Source organism: Agelaius tricolor, unplaced genomic scaffold, assembly GCF_023055355.1.
Source record: "Agelaius tricolor isolate 1412-34295 unplaced genomic scaffold, bAgeTri1.0.p SCAF_2, whole genome shotgun sequence".
NCBI classification, from domain to species: domain Eukaryota; kingdom Metazoa; phylum Chordata; class Aves; order Passeriformes; family Icteridae; genus Agelaius; species Agelaius tricolor.
In genome coordinates, this window is record NW_027269262.1 from 27,138,862 (window position 1) to 27,160,810 (window position 21,949).

A 21,949-nucleotide genomic window follows, 5' to 3' on the forward strand; every position below is an offset into this window, starting at 1 on the left:
TCCTGTGTTTTGCTGCTTTGGAATGTGGTTTGGACATTGTTTACCAACTGGTCATTCTTTGATTGGTTTCACGTGAATTGTTTTAACCTAATGACCAATCATGGTCCAGCTGTATCAAGGCTCCGGAGAATTGTGAGTTTTTCATTAGTATCTTGTTAAGCCTTGTGGTGTTACATTTTATTTAAATATGCTCTGTCTCACCCCTCGAGAATGTACGATTTATTCCAAGCCTGTGATCCTCCCCTGAAGTATCTTGGATCTGTAATTCCATTGGCCCAAGTCCTATTTTGCGCCCACTTTGAATCTCCCTGTTAAGCTGTGCCGGGGAGACCACCGGGCCCTCTTGGCCCTTTCTCCCTAGGCTCTCCCTCTCTCCCACTCCCTTCCCCTCCTTCTCCCACAGCAACCATGCTGCTCCTGGGGGTGGGACCCCCAAGAAACCCTCATCTAATTAACATCCTCAGAAGCTGTGTGGAGTCTCCTTGCCTGCCTGCTGCTACCAGGGAATATTCAGCTTAGGGCACCCCCTGAGGACCCTCCAAACAAACTGCTACAAAGCCTTCTGTAAGTAGCCTTTCTCTTTTCTTTAATATAGTTTTAGTATAGCATTCTTATAATTAATTAGCCTTCTAAGAACATGGAGTCAGATTCATCCTTTCCTTCCTGCCATGGGGGACCCCAAAAATACCAGTTTTCCTCTTACCTCTTCTAAGTACGGTACAAAATAACTTTATCTTGAAAAAAAGCTCTAATTAATTCTGTCTGAAAATACTGCTCAATTTCAAAAAATACATTTTATTATTTTTTAATATGAAAACTGAAACATGTAAGTACAAGTAAAGGAAAGTGTAAATGAAACAGCTCTGTTTGTTATGCAAAAAGGACCAATTTTGCCTCCTTGTTTTTTGGATCTATTTGAATAAAGGACAGGTGTGATGACTTTTAACCAAAAATTTTATTTGCTTGTGACCAAAACCCTCTAAAAAGTTGTGTGGATAAACTGCAAATCAGGAAAGCTTTTTGCAGCTTCAAGTAAATGAGATTATCCAGAGTACAATTCTAGTAAATTGTAGATAAATGAAAGTCTCTAAGCTCAGCTTCCATATATTTTTCCTCTTGTTCTTGAAATGGATGTTGCTAAGTTCCCCAGTTGAGTTTGTGTGTGTCTGTGTTCAACCATATAATTTTCTTCATTTTGAAGGAGGGGAAATGGGGCTTTTTAGATTCAGGAGAAGTTGGATAAATATTACTTTTGAGTGCAACATGATCTGTTTGCAACCTCTTCAAAAACTAGCCACATATTGACTTAATTGAACAGCAATATTTGTACTACATGCTTCATACTGTGCCAAGTAAGTCACCAAGGCACTCAGTACAGGTTTTGCTGTCACACATCTGTTGTTTGCTATACCAAGTTTGACATTAACACATCCAGGAGTCCTCAGAGGAGTTGTGTAGTAGATTGTGCCATACTGAGAACACAAAGGAATGTCAGGTGATTGGTGAGTCTTTCACCCCTTTTTCAAAACACAAACTCTGTTGGGGTGTGTGTGTAGAAGTTCCCTAAGGAATTCCAGTTTAGAAATTGATTCTAATCATCATTACAGGAATTTCACATGGATATGGCTCCATTTGGTTTGAAGGAATGACTCATCGCTGTGAGTGCTGTAAAGAACAGAGCTCAAAGAGTCAAGTGATTATGGTGGAACAGTTCCAAAGGGATGAATTTGAAGAAGTTGCACATATTAAACCAGATAAGAAATAAATGTCAAAGAAAAAGCTGTAAAAGCTGGAACAAGTTTCTGTCATTTGGGCTGATAGAGGTTTATTTAACCTCAGGACCTGCTGAGAACACAGCAGACATATCTGTATCCAGATTCTGGCTTAAGCTCAGCAGATGACACTGAGAAGATTGTAGAAACATATAACCAAAAGACAGAGGTTGAATCCTCTAATAAATATAAAACACATACCCATAAGCATGGTGTAGGGTAAAATTGACAGAAGATTATACTATTATAACTGATTAATCTCTGATTTAAATAAGATTAAGATAAATTTCAATTTTATATCAGCTACTTTTTAAAAAATCTTTTCCAAACATTTTATGAAAACAGGATAAAAATTTAGGGCAAGCATCCTTTTTGGTTTTCATCTGGCTGAACATCTCTTTCCTCATACCTTGGCACCAGGTGTACATTAATTTTAGCAGAACATGATAGTTCTTTAAAATAGTAGAGAAAGATATTTTAGTCATGATTTCTGATTTTGCTAACATTATTTTCTGCCTAAGTACCATTTTCCTTTGTATCCTGCAGTTACTTTAAAAGAGAGATTTGCATTCTCTATCTAACTTCTTTCTGTCAGCAGAGACATACTTTCATAAATTTCTTTGTTGGTCACACAGAGGAGAAGATTTTGTAGGCATATCACATACCTTAGTATTTGTGATGAAACAGTACATGAGGGCACTGGACCCCCAATAGTCATTTACAAGTTTGCTCAAGCCTTATGAATGGCCTGGTATGGAAACCCTCAGCAGAGGTTCCCTGGCATGTCCTCAAGGCATAATTTCACTCTTCATTTTGATTGTGATCAGGATGTTTAATTCAAAACTGGAATATCAGATAAAGAATTTCCCCTTAAAGGAGTAAGGATAGATGCCGATTGCCCTAAGAAAATATTTCTGAGTCATTCTTCTTTTCATTTTGGTAATATTGTCTTTCCTGCTCTAAATAAATACAGAGTGCCTAGTATTTCCCTTAATGTGAGAAGACTTCTTGGTGTCTTGGGTTGTTATCTCTTATTGATTTTTAATCTGGAAAATAGATTGATCCTCCCTTAAAGTGGCATGACCCCATCCAGCTGGGAAAAAAAGAGGGTTTTAAAATTATTAAATCACAAAAGCTACACATCTACTGGAATGTGAATCTATTCACATGTTCTTTGTGATTAATGACAACCTATAAGTAGAGTTTTAGAAACCATTTGCAGAACAGTAAAAAGAAAATGGGGTAATTTGTATTAGCATTCCAGATACAGTATGCTACAATGTGATATATAGGATTCTTAGGTAAGACTGAGAAATAGTGCTTAACTGCTAAAACAATGACTCTGTGAGATTAATAGCCAATTTTGAATGTTCAGAGAGTTATCTCTACTTTTATTATTGATTAAAGAAATTCCCATAATTCTTTGTAATATAAAGGTAGCTACACATCACAGAAAAAGTATCAGAAGTTCTCTATCTGCAGCAAGAGGAGCCCAGGTACAGAGCAGGATGCTGGGATTCCTGTTGTGCCTCTATACTTAATATGCACAGAATTTCCTCTGCTGGTAGGAAGTGGAAGCTTTGCTTGCAAGGATGTTATGAGGTCATTTTGAAAATAGATCCAAAAAAAGAGTGTTGTTTGAGTGCATCCTGTGCATATATGCACTGTTCATAGATATTTTTGATACCTCTTCTGGGCAGATGTGTCCAGATGGGACTACTTGATTTCTGAGGTTTCAGGATCTGTCACAGCAGCCTTCATGTAATGATCTACTCAGGCCCCTCCAGCTCCCATCAGCTTTATTTTCCAAAAGTTAGAACCACAATGCCGTATTTTGATCTCATCCACTAACTACAACATTATATGCTACTTGATTGACATTATGGAGGGTTCCAGTAGGGGCTGGGTAGGATAATAAATTATTTATGCTAATTGTTTTTCTCACTTACTTGCTTCCCATTATAGAAACTTGTTTTCTTCTAAATCTATATTATTAAGTCCGGGTTTGGCTTGTCTATGTCCCTATGAAATAGTTTTACATATTCGATTCTTTCAATTCTTGATTACTGCTTATATTCCTGACATGCAGGCTCTAGACCTATTTTTTCATAATAAACTCTTGACATAATGTTTCTTGCACTTGAAATGATAACAAGAAATGTCATAAAGCACCTGAGGGTAAATAGGCAAAAATTCTTACCAATAAAAATTGCAGTAAATCTATTGGTATCACCTCTAGTAAGCTGCAGTTTCTAGTGTAAAAAGTCATAAATTCTTATTAACATAGATAATAAATGTATCAAGACATTAATTTTAGACTGTCATTTAAGATTGATATTACTAAATGTCTTTTAATCTGTAACTTTATCAAGAATGGTCAATAAGGGAAATAAGAATATTATTTGAAAATACAATTTAGCTATTATCTTCACTTGAAATATTGTAATGTGATAGAGTTTGCATGTATATGTGTATAGATAAATATATATGTTGGAATGTGTCCTGTGTGTGATTTGTGGATATACACAAAGGGCATACATTGAACAGTGGGAACGTTAGTCATACCAAATTAACAGTACTGTTTTAAAATTTATTAATTTTATTTTTTCATGATTTAACCCATATATTTAATAAGATTTTATAACAGGGTGTCTCAGTGATCTGTTAGACTGTGGAGTGATTGCAAAGATTATCTTATATTAGAAAGTTCCCACTCTGATCAGGATCCCTAACCAAGCCATAATCAGGAGCTAATGGTATTCTACAGGGATTTGAATTCAAAGAAAACAGAATATAAATAAAAATCTTAACATATTCAGTAAAATTCTATTACATAACTTCTCTGCCACCAAGAGCCCAACTCGGAACCCAAAGGCTCTAAAGGCAATACTTTTAAAGGTTTTAGACACTTTCAAAAAATTACCTTTAAAAAGATTGATAAATCTTAAGTATCCATGTCTTCACAGATTTAATTAGACACTGCTATCCAGCATGATTTCACATAGTTTAACAATATGGAGGCATATAAAAATATTTTCTTAATCACATAGAAGTGAAAATAAGAAAGATGACTAAGTGGGTTATAGCATCAACTTGCATTTCAGAAAAACTATGTTTCAATCTCTCTTCTGTCATACGTTTCCTTTAAAGGCTAGAACCATGACAGCACTTAAATTGAAATTTTTAACATTTACATGTCTGGTCCTCACACTGGAAGGCACTGCAGTTTCTAGTCATCCCTTTCATATTATTTTTAAAACTTCAGGAACAGTCTTAGGATTTTTTTTTCAATGCAATAATAAAATTAAAAAGAGAAAATTAGGATTCTATTTAATTCCCTTCTATACTGAAAAATGATACTGTTTCAAGAAAGGTAAAAAGTAGTCCTTCCCTTCATAATTTAAAAGTCTTATTTATAAGGGAGAAATATCTCACATGAGAAGCTAATAGAGCTATTCCAGTTGTTATTTTTTACTCCAGTCACAAGATGTCCAACTAAAGATTAACCTCCTCCATATAAGTAGTCCTGTCTCTCTCTCCTTTATCTTCAGTATAACACTGGCCACAAGAAGAGGCTGCACATATGGCTAAGGAAAGGGAATTTTTGTTGAAGAGGCATATGAACTCTAGCTTATATGGAGCAAAGGCAAGAGAAGGATGCAGTGCTTCCTGGGTGATGTTGCTTCTAAGTGTGCATTGGTGTCCAGGGAATTTAAGACAGAGCTATGTCTTGAAGGCAACTATAAAGTAGCTAGACAATGCTATAGAGTAGGGTAGATCTTATAAAAAGAGATGCCATTGATTTTGAACTTCCTTTTCAAGTGCTGGTTGCTTTCTGAGTCCATATGAAAGAAGTCATGGCTAAGCAAGTGTGATCATTAAAAAGAAAAAATTAAAAAAGAGGGTTATTTAGTTGCTATGCTTTATGTTATGCTTTGCTTTTGAAAAGTGTACTAACAAAATTGAAAAAATATGCTAAATCCAGATTTCCATTTATGTGGAAAACCCACACTTCCTGACATGAGTTTTGCAGTTGCATTTTCTTCCAAACAAATGAGTATCTCTAAACTGGGATGACATTTAGGAAAAAAATCAATACACCATAAAAGAGAATTCTCAAAATTTCCCCACCCAGAATTTATGAAACAGCACAGCTGGGTTTCTCTCTCAGCAAGGCCATCAGGTTTTCATTCCATAAGAACACTGAAATCATTGCTAATTTCCTTCATTATGTCTCCTTTATAAATTGGGAAGTGCTTCTAATTATGGTAGTCAACAAGTATGATCATTTCTTGTAAGAAGATTACATATAAAATGTTGTCCTTTTTTCTCCTTTTTTTTGTTTGTTTGTTTCAGATAATCAAAATTAAGTTGCTAAACAATTTTGTTTAGAATTTAATATACTCACACAATCCACTTCCACATGCTTGAGGGAAAGCTGAGTGACAATTTAATGTGATTTGACTTTGCCTCATGAGAAATGTCCACAGTGATATCACCCCAAAAAAGGGGAGGGAGGAAAATGCAAGAGGTAAGGCTTAGAAGCCATCCTCTGCTCTTTCAGCTACCAGTTCAGTGGAAATACACAGGAATGATGATTATAGGAATAATGTACATGTTCTTTCCTTCTAAGTACATTGCCAAAGCTAGTCAGTTTAGTCTGGACATTTTTACACTGCAGAACTTGTGTCTCCCCTTTGCTGCATATCATTAATAATCTCTTGATTCCTATAGAACTTCAGCAGAATTTTCTAAATATCTTTACTCATGTCTATCCCATGGAAAAACAGAATCCTGTAATGTGTGGCTAAGGCATGCCACAAAAGTGATTAAATTCCTGTGAAGAAACATAAAATATAGTTCAAATGTATAAGTTGAAATTCAGAAGGGAAGTTGAAAATATTTTCATTGCCTAAATGTTTTGTATGGCTGTATTAATTCTGTAAGGTGCTCAGATAAAACCTGTAAGCTGCCTTCTTAATTAAAGCTTGAGCTAAGACGACTTACCATTTCATTGAACTTTGTAACATCTAAAGATCAAACTCTGAATTTCAGGATAAAAAAAATACAGGATAGATAATACTGATTGTTTATTATCTTGCAGGTACAAGCAAGAACTGAGTACTTATGGCTTCTTATCTCTTTAAAACTTTTCAGTGTTTTTTGGAACAGTTGAGTCAATAAGAAAAGGGGAACAAATTTTTTTGACTGTTGCTTTGGACTAACCCCATAGATTTTTACTGTAGTACTAATAAACATGGCACTTGGGTGCCATGTTTATTAGGAGTCATTTACCTGTGACTATTGTCCTCCAGTGACCCTTCCATAGTGACAAATGCTTTGTTCCTAAAAACCGTAGCCTTCCAGTTTACTTGCTTGGCTTCGATGGCTAAAGATGGAAGAGTAAGATCATTGGAAACAATCAAATTTCACTGCTAGTGTCTTTGTGAAGATTAAATATCTGCTAAATATATTTATATTATCCCAAACACTTTTTAAATGCCCAGATGACCCTACCCTGACATAAAAATGGGGGTTTTTTTCTTACCAAACAGGAACTGAAGATCTGTAAAAAAAACCCAAAAACATAGATGTAGTCTCACTAAGAAGTGAGACTACATTTTGTCAGAGAGTGGGTAGCATATAATGACAGCAATAGAGGGCCATATACTGCTACTGTCTCTGTATGAACTGTTTTTCCATAGTGAAAAATGCCTCACATCCATCCATAAAAATTATTTCTCTACTTGCTCAGTGTCCAATCCTGTTTTAATTCATTCACTTTGGAAGTGATCTAATGGCCCTCTGGCCGTTCATTCTGCTCTGAGTCTCAGGCAGATTATTCCACTACAGGCAATCCCTCCCTGACTGTTCTGCATTGAGCTGCTTTGCATTTCATTCAGCCTGTATGGGTACCGGCCTTTGCAGCTTTGCAGTCATCTTGATTACATGACACTTTAAAAGCTCTAACAGGCAGGATCCCTTTGTATCTCCTTTTCTAGAAGATCACATACCTTTGAAAAAATAGCCATATTTAGTTTGTAGGCTGTAAAATTCCTTTCCCTCTCAGTATTTTTAACTCAGCTGTTTTAATTGTGACAGTTTATAATTTCCTCTTTCCTTCTTAACCCTTCTTTTAAATCTTTATGAAAGCTGGGATATATTCTTACATCTCCAGGAGCTGAATCTTTCAATTAAATATCAAGTATAACAGGACTCATGATATAATCACAAGGGTGAAAAGCACCATGGAATGCAAGACAGTCATCAGAGCAAATTAAAGTCATGTTCACCTCAAGGTATATAAGTAGATGTGCCATATGGTGCATGGCCTAAAGAAACACTAACAATAAGAATTAATCATTTGCAGGAACATGTTGAATTTTACCAAGTTTTCCATACCCACATTTTTGTATTTTTATATAATTAGCATGATTAACTACTTTCCTAAAATGAATGAAAGAAATGTATTCATTAAAACACAGTCAGGAAGACTTTCTCTCTTCTCTGTCTCTCTTTTTCATATACAGGTTATACAGACAAAGATATACTTTTTTCCCACTACATTTAATTTTCATATTCTGAAGACACCAATGAGAACAGATGAGCTTTTTTTTAAAACTCCCTATGGACTTCAATGGAGACATCTACTTGGATGTCAAAAAGCACAATTTTAATTTTTCCAAATTCTTAAAAATATATGAGCATTTGCTATCATTTTCCTTTAGTCTTGGCTTTTTATGGTCCCATAGACTGAAAAAAATTACAAAAGTATTTTCTTTTTCTTTCAGCATATTTTTAAAAAATGGCTAAACATGCCAGGGAATGAAGATTACTTATAAGATTCCATATATTTTATGTGATTATATTTTTTAAATGTTTCAGATAGTGAGTGATATTTCTTCAGTAGTTATTGCTCTGAAGGGTGACTTGCTGTACTATACTCTTTAATTGAAAGAGAGGGCATGGAGAAAGATCTATAAAAACAAACACAGACCACCAAAATTCTATGGCAAAGACCTGTTTTGGGATTAGGGCAGCTATAAATTACTCAGCATCCTGTGCACTACTCCAGTATAACTGGCTATTATCACTTGAAATGCTACATTTACTCATTCATAAAAATTTGTTCATGGTAAAAAAATGAAAACATGAGAATTTTTCCTAGGCAGAATTTGAACAATTTTTCATGGCGGGGTCTAAAAAGAATAATGAGTTGGCTACACATACTTTGAAAGCTAATAACACAAGAAAATTAAGCTGCCTTATCACTTTGAAAAAGAAATCCATGCCTCTTTTAAAAAAATTACCTGTAATAAAAAAATAGTTTTGGGAAGAGAAATGAAAACTTGTGATTTCAATAGGGATCAATTTTTGCAAGCTTTGATCAATGTCTCTGCACTTCATGGGATCCCATGCATTTTGATGGCTTTCGCTTTGGTGAAAAATTATGGTTTTTTTAAGTATCCATACCATGTCTCTCATATCTTCCCCTCAAAGTTCTACTTTCCTCCTTTATTTTTTCCCCTAATTTGTAGCATCTGTGAGGTCAGTTTCGGCATGTTTTGGTCCTTTGCACTGCACCTCATGTAAACCCAGACTATTTTCTTGTAGTCACTAGATGTTTCAATTTTCTGGATTTTGGGGTTTATTTTAGGTGAAATTCCTTTTAGCCTATCTCCTTTAAAGAGTGTTTGTAATCAAAACATGATTTTTATTCTTCTGTTCTCAGAATAATCTATAGTAATAAGGAGATGTTCATCTAAGAGCAGATACTGGAGCTAATATTTTGGCAGTTTAGCTAGAGAGTCCCTCTTTATCGTCACTCAGTAGTTTGGTAACTGTACTTCTTTGCTGTTCTACAGTTCTCTCCTATATTACAGGAAGGGAAACGAAATCTTGCTCAACAGAAAAGAAAGACCTACAAACACTCTGGAAAGGAGATATGATCAAATGAAATGCAATTGAAAAAAAAACAAAAAAAAACCAGAAAATCTGGAGATTCAGTGACTACAAGGAAGTGGTCGGGGAGGAAATGAGATGCAGTGCAAAGGACCAGAAGAGGCCAAATCTAACTTCACAGATGTTGCAGAAACAGGGGAAAATCAAGGAGGAAGACACAACTTGGAGGGGAAGATATGAGGGACGTGGCATGGATACGTAAAAAAAAAAAAAAGCGAGAAAAATCGTAGGTGATATGAAAGCCATCAAAAGGCATGGCATGCCATCAGGTGCAGGGACATGCACCAAAGCTTGCCCAACTGATCCCCATTGAAATCGCAAGATTTCGTTTCCCTTCCCCAGAAGAGATTTCATTTCCTTTGGGGAAGGGAAACAGGATCTTGTGAAGCAGAAAGAAAGGTTATAGAAAGGAGATATTATCAAATGAAATGAAATTAAAAAAAAAAAAAACACAAAAAAACCCAGAAAATCCGGAGATTCAGTGACTACACGAAAGTGGTCAGGGAAGAAATGAAGTGCAGTGCAAAAGACCAAAAAAGGCCAAATCTAACTTCACAGATGTTGCAAAAACAGGGGAAAAAATCAAGGAGGACAACACAACTTGGAGGGGAAGATATGGGGAACATGGCATGGATACTTAAAAAAAAAAACCACCAGAAAAATCTTTGGTGAAGGGAAAGCCATGAAAAAGCATGGCATACCACCAAGTGCAGTGACATGCACCCAAGCTGTCCCAAACTGATCCCCGTTGAAGGCCAAAACAGAAAGGAAGGACTTAGGAACACTCTGGAATGTAAATGCCACCAAGGGAAATAAAATTGAAGGAGAAAAAAAAAAAATTGGGAAATTTAGTGACTACAAGTAAATGGAAAGGGATTATGTCAGGTACAGTGTAAAGAACCAAAAGAGGCCAAAACAAACTTCACAGACGTTGCAAAAGTAGGGGGAAAATCAAGGAGGAAGACACAACTTGGAGGGGAAGATATGAGGGACATGGCATGGTTACTTAAAAAAAACCAAAAAAAACCCAGAAAAATCTTTGGTGAAGGGAAAGCCATGAAAAAGCATGGCATACCATCAAGTGCAGGGATATGCACCAAAGCTTGCCCAAATTGATCCCCATTGAAATTGCAAGATTTCATTTCCCTTCTCCAAAGGAACTTTCATTTTCTTTCCTGTCTCTGTGCCTGATGGCATGCCACGCCTTAGGATGGTTTTCACTTTTGCAAAGTTTTGGTTTTTCTTTTACAATCTAGGCCATCTCTCATATCATTCCTGAACATTGTGTCATCCTCCTTGATTTTTCTGTCTGCTTTTGCAACAGATTTGCGGTCATTTTTTGCCTCTTTTTGTCCTTTGTGCTGCACCTCATTTTGCCCCAGACCATTTGCTGGTAGTCACTAAACATCCCAATTTTCTGGATTTTTTTTTTGTTTTTTTCATTTGCATTTCATTTGGTCACATCTCCTTTCCAGAATGCTTGTAGGTCTTTCTTATCTGTTTTGTAAGATTCTCTTTCCCTTCCTGAAAGGAAATGAATTTTCTTTTTGTGAAGGGATACGAAATCCCGCAATTATAATGGGGATCAATTGGGCAATCTTTGGCAAATCAATTGGGAAAACCATGTTCCTGCACTTGATGGCATGCCATGCCTATTGATGTCTTTCAGTTTGTTGACCATTTGTTTTTTTTTTAGTATCCATGTAATTTCTCTTTTATCTTTCCCTCAAACTTGTGTCATCCTCCATTTTTCCCCCTGGTTTTGCAGCATCTGCAAGGTCAGTTTTGCCCTTTTTTAGTCTTTTGCACTGTACCTCCTTCCTTCCCAGACCATTTTCTTGTAGTCACTATATCTCCCAATTTTCTGGTTTTTCGTATTATTTTCAATAGCATTTCATTTATTCATATCTTCTTTCCAGAGTGTTTGTAAGTCTTACTTTTCTGTATCCTAAGATTTCATTTCCCTTCCTGATACGAAGGCCTAGGTATAGAGTTTAAGTCTTTGTCTTGCAATTATGCATGCAACTCTATTTACACTGTTGGTCATTAAAGGGCAAGAGTGTAAATGTAGTTTTAAGTGTATTACTTCCAATTATACATGGTTTTAATCTTTCTATTTCTATTGAGATTGCTTTAAATTTTGCATGAAGGATCAAAACCAATTAAGCATGTGTCCAAAATAAGGGTCTTTGAGTTATACATATTTTTAATTTTACTCATGATAATTTTTTCTTTTGATTACTTTCTTCTCTAATTGTCAAAGTCCTTTCTTATATTTCTCTTTACAATCAGGAGGTGCACAAGGAGATGTTAAGCGGAAAGAAAGTTTCATTTGTTTTATCAGGTGCCCAGAAATGAAGGTATTAAGAAGTTATAAAGAAGAGAATGATGGGGAAATAAATATTAATTATAGTAATTTTTATATCTTATCATTTCAAGTGGAGATGTACAGAAGATCTTGATTGTATGTCTATTTTTTAAATGAAATATTGATATTAATATTTATTTGATATTTAACACTCAAGAACATATGCTAATGCTACATGTCTTTTGCAAATATTTATCTATGGAAAATACTATAATAATCTACTATGTATCAAAACTTCTCTTAAAATCATATATAATATTTAAAATATTCCTCATCCACCAGCAAAATTATGACCAACTAATTATTATTTGTTCTATTGTCTCAAAAGGAATCTTGGGTAGATAATTAAAGTACTACTTCTAATTTTGTACTTTCGGTATATTTCAGTTATTTTCCTTCTGCACCTTTTTTAATTTTTGCTGTTTTCCATCACTCCTTTGCACCTGTTTCTTCTGCCTCTACATTTCATTATTTTTCCTTGGTTTACCTGTTGTGCCTCCATTTCCCTTCATATTCTCACCCCAAATTACTTCCTTCTCAATGGAGTACTATTTGGTAGTTTCTGGTCCAAGTTTTTTTCCCCACCCCACCCATCTGAGGATGATTTACTGAGGATCACCTTTGTTGCAGTTCCATTACTGTCCACAGATACTTCCTCCTGTTCTTACTTTGTTCCCACACACAAGCACATGTTCTGCCTGCAGTCACTGTATTTTCTGGCCAAACTACCACAGTTACCAAATCCCTTATTTTCCTCCCAATATGAAGAAACAAAAGACCACCCAATAAGTTTTTGGTCAGTGGTTTTTTGTTTTTTGGTGTGAGGTTTGTTTTTGGTTTTTTTTTTTTTTTTGTTGTTGTTGCTTACTTTGTTTCCAAAGAAAATAAATTGGTTCCCAACACAACAGCTGTTCTAAGGATTTAAGAATTGCCGTCTTAAGGTTTGCATCCCTGTTCTGCTGAGTACTGAACATTCTGGCATCAACCAAATCTGTCACCTGAGAAACACAACTTCTGTTCATCTATTTTGAACTACTTAAATCCAAACTCTCTATCTCCCCTCCACACTGTAGATGGTGGCATTTATCAGTATCAATTATCAACGATTCTTTGGAGAAAATTGACAAGAAGTTTTCATTTGTGTTCATTATTTTGTTTCATATTTTGTGATTTTGGGAACCTCACTATTTTATTTTTATTGATAAGATAATGAAGGTTGAAATAGAATGAGAGACATATGTCTGGTCACTCTTTCACTCTACCTTGTCATATTGAAGTTACATATTAGATGTTAGAGTCTAATGAGATTGCGGCAGTTACATTAGGAGGATGAGAATGGAAAAAGGTTGCAAGTTTAGCACAAGAAATATTATTTGATACTGGTTTGTCCATGGATTTTTCATCCTGTTCATGCAAAAAGGAAAAAAAAAATCTCCAAAACAGTTTAATCACTGAGAAAAAATGTTTGTGAAGTCGTGAGAAACTGCATGCTCTTTCATTTGACTTTGAATTGCTTCATAAGTACGAAAAATTGTTTCTACAGGAAAAAAAAAAATGGTAGTTTCTTTTTTGATCCATGCACTAGCTACTCTATAGCATAATTCTCATTGATTAGACTAGAAACTGAAGAACTTTATCATAAGCTAAAGAACAGCAATAATGATTTTAACATTCCTGTTCTTTCCTTACTAGCAAAGTTTGAAAACTATAATGTACTTGTATTACTCCATTCTCAATATGAAACATATTTATCACAGGGAAAAAAAATGCATTCAGATTTTTCTAAAGAAATGTTGCATTTCATTATCAGCACATTTTTATCATTGTCATTTTACTGCTTATTTTGCCAAGTCCTGTTTTCTCATTTCTAGAATTTTATTTATTTGTTTTAAGACATAAATGACATAAATGAAATAATTGTTACCTCCTACACTTCCCTCCTCTTGGGCATGGAGCTCATTATTTGAGTAATAAAATATCTTCTGTGAGAAGGCAGTTTGCTTTGGCTTTGTAAAATCTGAGTTCAAATTGTTTCCAATCTGCAATGAAGGTAAATAGGATAGAAAAGGGAAGAAAGGCTGAATCCTGGCTTTAGGCAGTGTATGCTAGTAGTTCCAATTCTCACCTTTTTAAAAATTTTTAAATTCCATTTTTATTCATCATGTGACCTTAATAATGATAATAATGACAAAACCTGTTACTGATTGCTTATCACACATACTGATTGATCTTGCTGTGACTATGTGCACATAATTCTTTTACCAATAACTTTTACTTTGGTTATATTGTGGGCATGCCTAAACAAACTTCTTTACTTTAAATGGATTGAACTGCAAATGAGCCAATTAATTTCTGAGAAATTAGCTAGCAAAGGTCATTTAAAAGAAAATGAAAATCAAAGTCAAGCCTTGGAATACAGAGCCCTGAATTTTGTTGATTTGTGTTCTGCCTATAAATCAGACCCTTAATATTTTAATAGTGTAAAAAAGACAACCCCCAAAACCTGTCACTTAAAATTCTGGACAGATATACCTGTGATGTAAACCCCCACCCCAAGCCAAAACAGGAATGAATAAATAAAATAAAACTGAAAATGCCTTTATGATGACATCATCCAAGAACTAAAATATGTGCTTGTTAAAACCCAGACTCTGAAAAGATCACTTTTTATATGCAACTTTCAGGCTGTAATATTTAAAAATCTTGTTATTTCACTGCCACTGAAAAGACAGTGTAATCCATGCTTCTGTGTATAGCTCTGCACATTCTATAATGTTCTGACATCTCTCACAATACTTTTTGTGTCTAAGAAAAATAATGTATCTTAGCTGATACTAATCTCATGCGACAACACAAATCAGTGAGGAGCATTGGTGTCTGAAATACAGTAGAAAATGAAAATGCTGCCTGTTAAGGATTCCAAAAAAGCTCCCTTCATTCAGTTCTGTTCCTAGTCCCTTTCAGAATCATGATATCCTCAAATCTTTGCACAACCAGATGTATGTCTTCAACAATAGCCTTTTGTGGCTGTACTTATGTGAAGCATTTTCATGTATTGAATGATGTCTTTAAAACATAGACTGGAATAATAAACCATTCATCCTTGCTTTGTTTTCCACTCTAACTTCTTAAAGTGATCCTGGCATACTAGGGCTTTTCCTAGCCCTAAATGGAAGTTGTCACATACACAGCATAACACAGACAAGAGTTGTCAAATTTTAGCAAATATACAATTTAACATTTAGAAAAACACAAATATCTTGTGAGCTGTTTAGCCCACAAATATTAGAAACAACAACAAACTTCTCATGTTTTATGTCTTCATGGACCTATTGCTGGACTTAGAAATCAAATTTTGAACTCACTTATGTTCAAGTTGAAAAGGAACAAACAACACCGTGTATCACTGATATCTCTCCAGAATTAAAGGACTGCCATTGAAAAATTTGTTTAGCCTGCAGTTGCTTTCTACCTTTGAAGTAAGGATGTTCAACTGCTTATGATGTTTCTGTATGAATTATCTTTTTATTTAACCGTGTAAGTTAAATACAGAATAATTATCAATGTGATAAAGAATATAGAAATAAATAAAATAAATATAGAATAATTATCAATGTGATACACAGTTTTCCCCAGTGAAGACATATCTTTCTAGCAAGACTGTACCTGATTGGTTTTCATTACTTTCCAATCTCTGCCTTACAGCTACTCTCTTGCATTTAACAGAAGAAAGAGTGAATTTGTTTCTGATCCTCAAACATTTATTTCTTCATGCTAGTGTCTTCTAAATGATACTCTTGAAAATAGGGACAGGAACAGAGCAGCAATCAACCTGAAAAGCATGAACAATCACTTGAAGTGTCTGAACCTAGACTTAAAATGAAGGACTCAGACCCATTTCTTCAGCAATATGCTGTTTTTTTTACTTTATTTTTTCTTGGAGTTGAAGCAACATATATAAAGCATATTTGTATGAACATTCATCAATGCAAACAGCTTTATGCATCAAAAACATTGCCTCCATGGAAAAACTTTGTTTTCCCTTTCACAAAGACAATGAAAATGTTTGGACAGGAAACTGAAAAGACTTAGCCACAGCAGCAACAGTGCTGAAGCCCACCGAGGTTACCAATGTGACCACTCTTACAGACTCATGTCCAACCCATCAGTAATCAGGAGTTTAACTAGAGAAGTCTCTAGAAACCACATCTGTGTCTTGGATAGAATAAAAGTTTCATGAAGCTTTTCCTTCACAGACTTTTGCCCAGAAATGTCCAGAACTATATAGTGTAGTATCCCATGAACTCTCTTGGTCAATCCCCAAGCCTCCAGGCTTGGAAACAGCAGTAACTACTTACCATAGAGTTAGCCTTCCCGTGGGGAAAAACAGACCCCCTAATGGACCTTTTGTGTCATAACTTCCTGTGGTTTCTCCTTCCCCTGTCCTCTGACTGGCTTGGCATCCATGGTGGCCACCCCCCTTCCAGTCCCCTCTGGGCCAGTCCCCTCTGCCCAGCCCTTGGCTCTGCCGCCCACCCCTTCCCCTTCTAAAGCTACCTGCTCCGCATGGTTTGTCCTCTTTCTGGCCCGGTTTTCCTTCAGCCACTCTGTTACTCCGTGGGAGTAAGGCTCTTTTGCAAGGTTTTTCTTGCCTCTATCACTGAGCCAGTTGTGGTGAGTGTTGAGGGGAGGTTTGACTGCATTGCCTGAATGTTAACTCAACTTGCTTTTTGACAGGAGAGGTTTGTTGGGGACGAGAATTAGGCAGCAGCACCTACCATTCTACCACCCACATTTTTAATACAGCTGAAGTATAAAAATTCCTTCAACGTAACAAATTATATCAATATTATAAGAACATTTTAATGAAGCTAATTCATATACCTACACTGTTATGTGATAATTTTCGCATCAGTGGCACTGCTTATAATAACCTTCGGGAAGGATTTTAATACATTAATCCCTATGATGTATTGTTATAATAACATAGGCAAAATATCAGAATGTATGCCCAGACTTCTGTAAGGAGCATGAAGGTTATGTGTATTCCAGCTCTCACATATTCTAGTTCCTATTCCTTACAGAAGCCTTTCTGCATATTTTTAATAAAATGGTATTCTTCTGAATTAAGTGGTCAAGCAAACAAGATGTGAAGGTCTATAAGTCCATTTTCTACCCCAAGTAGAATATTTACCTTAAATGATGAAGATCTGCAGGACAATACCCTGCACAGCCAGCTGATCCTTCTTTGCTGTGTGGAAGGCCAACAGGATTTTAGACCTGCCAGTGCTGCCAGATTTGAAAACCATCAAGCCTTTTTTTTTTGTTCAAGTGCAATAATTCTAGAGGTTGCACAGCTCACATCTTTAGTTGTTAAGGAATATGCTACTTTTGTCCCTTGAGAGGGGCTGTGCACGGCTGCCAACCCCCTTCCTCCTGAGAGCCTGCCCAGGCTGACGTTTGGCAGCAGCACAGGCTGTGTGCTTCCCCGGCTATCCACACCAGGCATAATTCCCTCATATCACTCCACTGTTGGTCGAGCCGAGGTACAACACAGCTCTGCCATTCTACAGGCATTTGTGTGGTTGGCTGCTGCTGCCAGACAAGCCAGTGTCCCTGTCACCCCTCTGGAGTCTTGGCATCACTTACGATTCCATGTTTGCTCTAGGTGGGTACGTTGTTGTCTTTCCTGTTGTATTAATAAAGCTTTGTTTTGTAATGTGCTGTCAAGCTGCATTACACTTCAGACCACATTTCCTCAGTCAGCCCAGTAAAAGCACACCAGTGCATACCATAAGGACCTCCAGTACATTTGCATCCTCCTGTACCACTGCTGCTGCAGTCAAAAATATATTTGATGAATGATGTTTAAAAAGACAAATAAGGAAGGAGGTTTTTGTCAGCTAAGCAAAAAAATTGCTGCAACAGTTGCATTGAATTTGTCAGAGCTGTGTCATGGAACTTGGTTTGTGGTGGATTTTATTAGAAGCTAAGGCATTAGGAGCATAAGTTTCATAGGTCAAAGGAAAATCTTTCTTGTATAGTGGAATCTCACCACAAGAAAGCTAAGAAAAGCTAATGGATTCTTTAAGATATCACGGAATTTATTGGGTTTTTTTCAGATCAAATGTCTTGCTATCCAAACAGCTGTCTTATCTATTTCCAGACATACACTGAGAAATCAGTGTTTGTTTTCCTTTTGTTAAGTAGACAGCATGTATTAAAAAGATACAGTGTTTGGAAATTGCATAGTTAACACAAAGAAATATGGCACTGTGATGTCATAGAACAAAAACTGGCCAGTTTGGTTTTTTTGTTTAGCTTTTATTGTGGGATATTTTTTTCCCTTTTTTTAATTTTTTTTCCTCTGCTGGTGTTCAGAAATATCTACAGTAGCTTGTCACACAGAAATTCAGCTTTGAGGGATTGAAGGTACTTCAGGGATTTTTTCAGACTGGATGTAATTACATTTTTATTAATTCATCTTTCCTTGACAGAAAGATTTAGATGTACTTGATTTTTGATTGTACTGTAGACTGTGGTATAAATTCATGGGATATTAAGAAACCAGCTGAGAGACAAACCTCACGAAAAAGATCAGTCAAAGTAAATTGAAATGAAAAAAGAGAAGGGTAAGAAACAATCATGTAAGAAATCTAGTGACTGGGAGAGAGAACTCATTTGCTTGTTAACCCTGAATGATCCTATACAACTGTACTTTAGGAAAGTAAGGAATTAATTACATCTTATATAGAATTTTCCCCTTTCTTTTCTTTGAAATATGGTGTATCTCAGAGATACGCTATTCATTTGTGTATCTGAGTTTTTCAGCTTTGGGCTAGCTGAACAAACCACAAGAGACTGAAAAGAAATCAGTTTTTTTACTTAATGATACAGAATGTCTGGCAATAACTAGAATATCACATTCATGGAGCAAGTAGTGCAAAAAAATTGAAACAAAGTATTGGTTTTGGTGAAGCTACACAGTAAAATTAGGTTGGTTGCAATTCTTTTGGGACAAACAGAAACAACATTCCAGTTTTCCCACAGGAAGAAAAAATTGAAAGAAATTTGTTCTTGACCATATTAAAGTGAACTAAATGAAAATATTTTAATTCATTTTTGAGGAATCTTATTTTTTACATAGAAAAAAAGTAAAAATTAACTATGTTTTCAACCTATATTTAGTCAACTAAATAATATTATTATTATTGCAAATAATAAGGCTAAATAATGACAACTGAACTTTTTTTTGTTTTGCAAATATGATGTAATTTACTTTGATTTTTTCTCAGGATTATCTTAATTGAAATAGTCTTAATAATTAATTTAAAATTCATCACCAGTCTTTATTGCCTAAAAACGCATTTTTAGCCAAAAAATGTGCCACTTGGTAATTACTATTCATTCTCTTCAAAAAAGTGTCTTTAAAATGTACTTATCCATCAATGAATAAAATTAATTGCACAACCAAGCACATGGCAGCTTGTAATTGATACTCCTGATCCTCTAAATTTGACTCTATCCAAGTCTCTTCATCAACTAATTGTTTCTTTGCAGCCTGTATTTGTCTCCTCTCTTTCTCTTGCCTTTGGATGGTACACTCCCTGAGAATGCTTGTTCAGTGCCTAACATAACCCGGCCTTTCCTGGCAGAAGGATCTACCACAAATTATGCTTATGACTGTTTAATGGCTAAATAATGGAAAAATAGCAGTGGCAATGTACTACAAAGCAAAGGATCCTTCATGTTTTTAAACAATTTCTTTTAACTTACAGAAAAGAGGAACTTTCTACAGTCATGTAACTGATTTATGTAAAAAAAGAGTTTGGAACTTTCCTTGCATTTGTTACTTTTTTTAGTGGATTGGAAACTAGTGTCCTCTGCCTGTCTAAACATCTTCAATTGCTTTACTGTCAATTATGGTCACAGTAGAAGTAAACACCTTCAACAACAAGTTGCTGCAGACTGACAGCATCTTAAATGTCCTGTTTGAAGGACAGAAACATAATGAAATTCTGAATGCTGATTGAAAATCTTAACAGTATAGATGAAAGCCTAGAAGATCCAAATAAGTCGTCTGGATTTATATGTTTTACTGTTTAATATGAGAGGAATTCTTGCCCTTGCCAGAGAATGAGTTTACAGACAGAATCCTAACTGTTAAAGCAATTCCAATAGAAAACAAACATTTAATTGGATCCTAAATGTTATTCAAAATGTTGTTATTATTACTAGAAGAATGTTGATCTGCACATGGGGTTTAGAATCCCTAATGCTGAAGACCTTATACACTGGCCACAGGTGAAAGAAAAGGAGAAAGGACCTTAATTTTGCATAGTATAATTTTTGAATACTAATAGTTTTTGTGAAGATTGCCTAGTTGGGATTCACTTGAAACTCATCAGCATTTTTATAATGCCTTATTAACCTTGTTTGCTGAGATTGTGTGGTTGGCCAAATTAGATATGATGGTAAAAATTTCTTTAGGGACTGTAGATGTGCTAGTATAGGTACATTTACTGCAGTTTAATGAAAATAATGAATATTCTCTTCTTACAAATGACATCTTTAGATGAGAGCTCCTAGAGAATATCAGGAAAATGAACTCTTTCAAACAATCTCTGTATTTTGTGCCTCCCAGTACAAATATAAATATCCTTGAGAATGAGACATCTAACATTCCTGGTACTACCAAGTTTCTGACTCTCAGAAAGTGAGGATTTTTAGTTTTGTAGTTAATGATCAGTTCTGTTTTGCCCCTCATTAGAGATATAATTCAAATTTTTATCTAGTCTGAGTGTCAATGGATAATATTAAAATGTTATCATATATAAATTGTAGAACTGCGTATCTTTGGATCTCACAGCAATTAAGTAACTAAAGATCAAACTATCACAGTTTGTAGCTGAAAAGTAGCATCTCATCCAGCAGGAGCTTCCACAGAAAAAAAATGTGTTAGAATGAAAGTATAGCCCTCATCTTTGATAGGTGTATCTTGTGACAACACTTAAAGGGTGTGATTTGCTGCAATATCATCTCAGTAACTGGTTCTTTTTTTTTTTTATTTAGAAATATCTGCCTTTTTCTTTTTTTTTCCCTAGAAAGGGACTTAAATCCTCCTGCCATCTATTCATTATAATGTGTGTTTAAATGGGAAGAGGGAAAGAAATCTTTGAAAAAAGATGATGTTACTGTCATGCATTTTTCAAAAAGGCTACCTTGTAAAATAGACACACATTTATTTTAGCCAAAATGCTATCGTTTTAACTTTTAACACATTGGATAACTTATCATTGCCTGAAGTTGGTGCTAAAAATTCAACAGTGACCACTGGAATTCACAGAAAGTACCTGGAGACAATCTCTATAAGGAAGATTATTGGTGTAAGTGACTAATTGCAATCACTAACAGAGATGGAATTCTGACACAGAATTCTATAAGTATGCCTAGACAATTTTTTCCAGCAAGAACAGCTTTGCAGAGTTTTCCATCTCTTCAAATTTTCCATGCAAAATTGCATTGGCACTGAGTCTCCAGCCACAGGCAGCGAGCATTCGCTAGAGTTGATTTAAGAGGACTGTAAAGGTGACTTTTAGACCCTGCTGCATCTCTCCTGCAGTTCTGCCCTGTCTGGCAGCTTTTACCCATGCTTGTTGCCAGTGTGACAAAAATGTTGTTAAGAATCAGGGATCGCAGTGCAAGAAAGTCTATGTCCTGCCTGTTCTGAGGATCTGGACAACATAGAAATAAGTGTTTCTAAAACACATTTATGGCAAAAAGTTTCCTTAGACAGCCACTGATGAAATTTAGGGGTTGACTTTTTTGTCACCCCACAGCTGCAAAG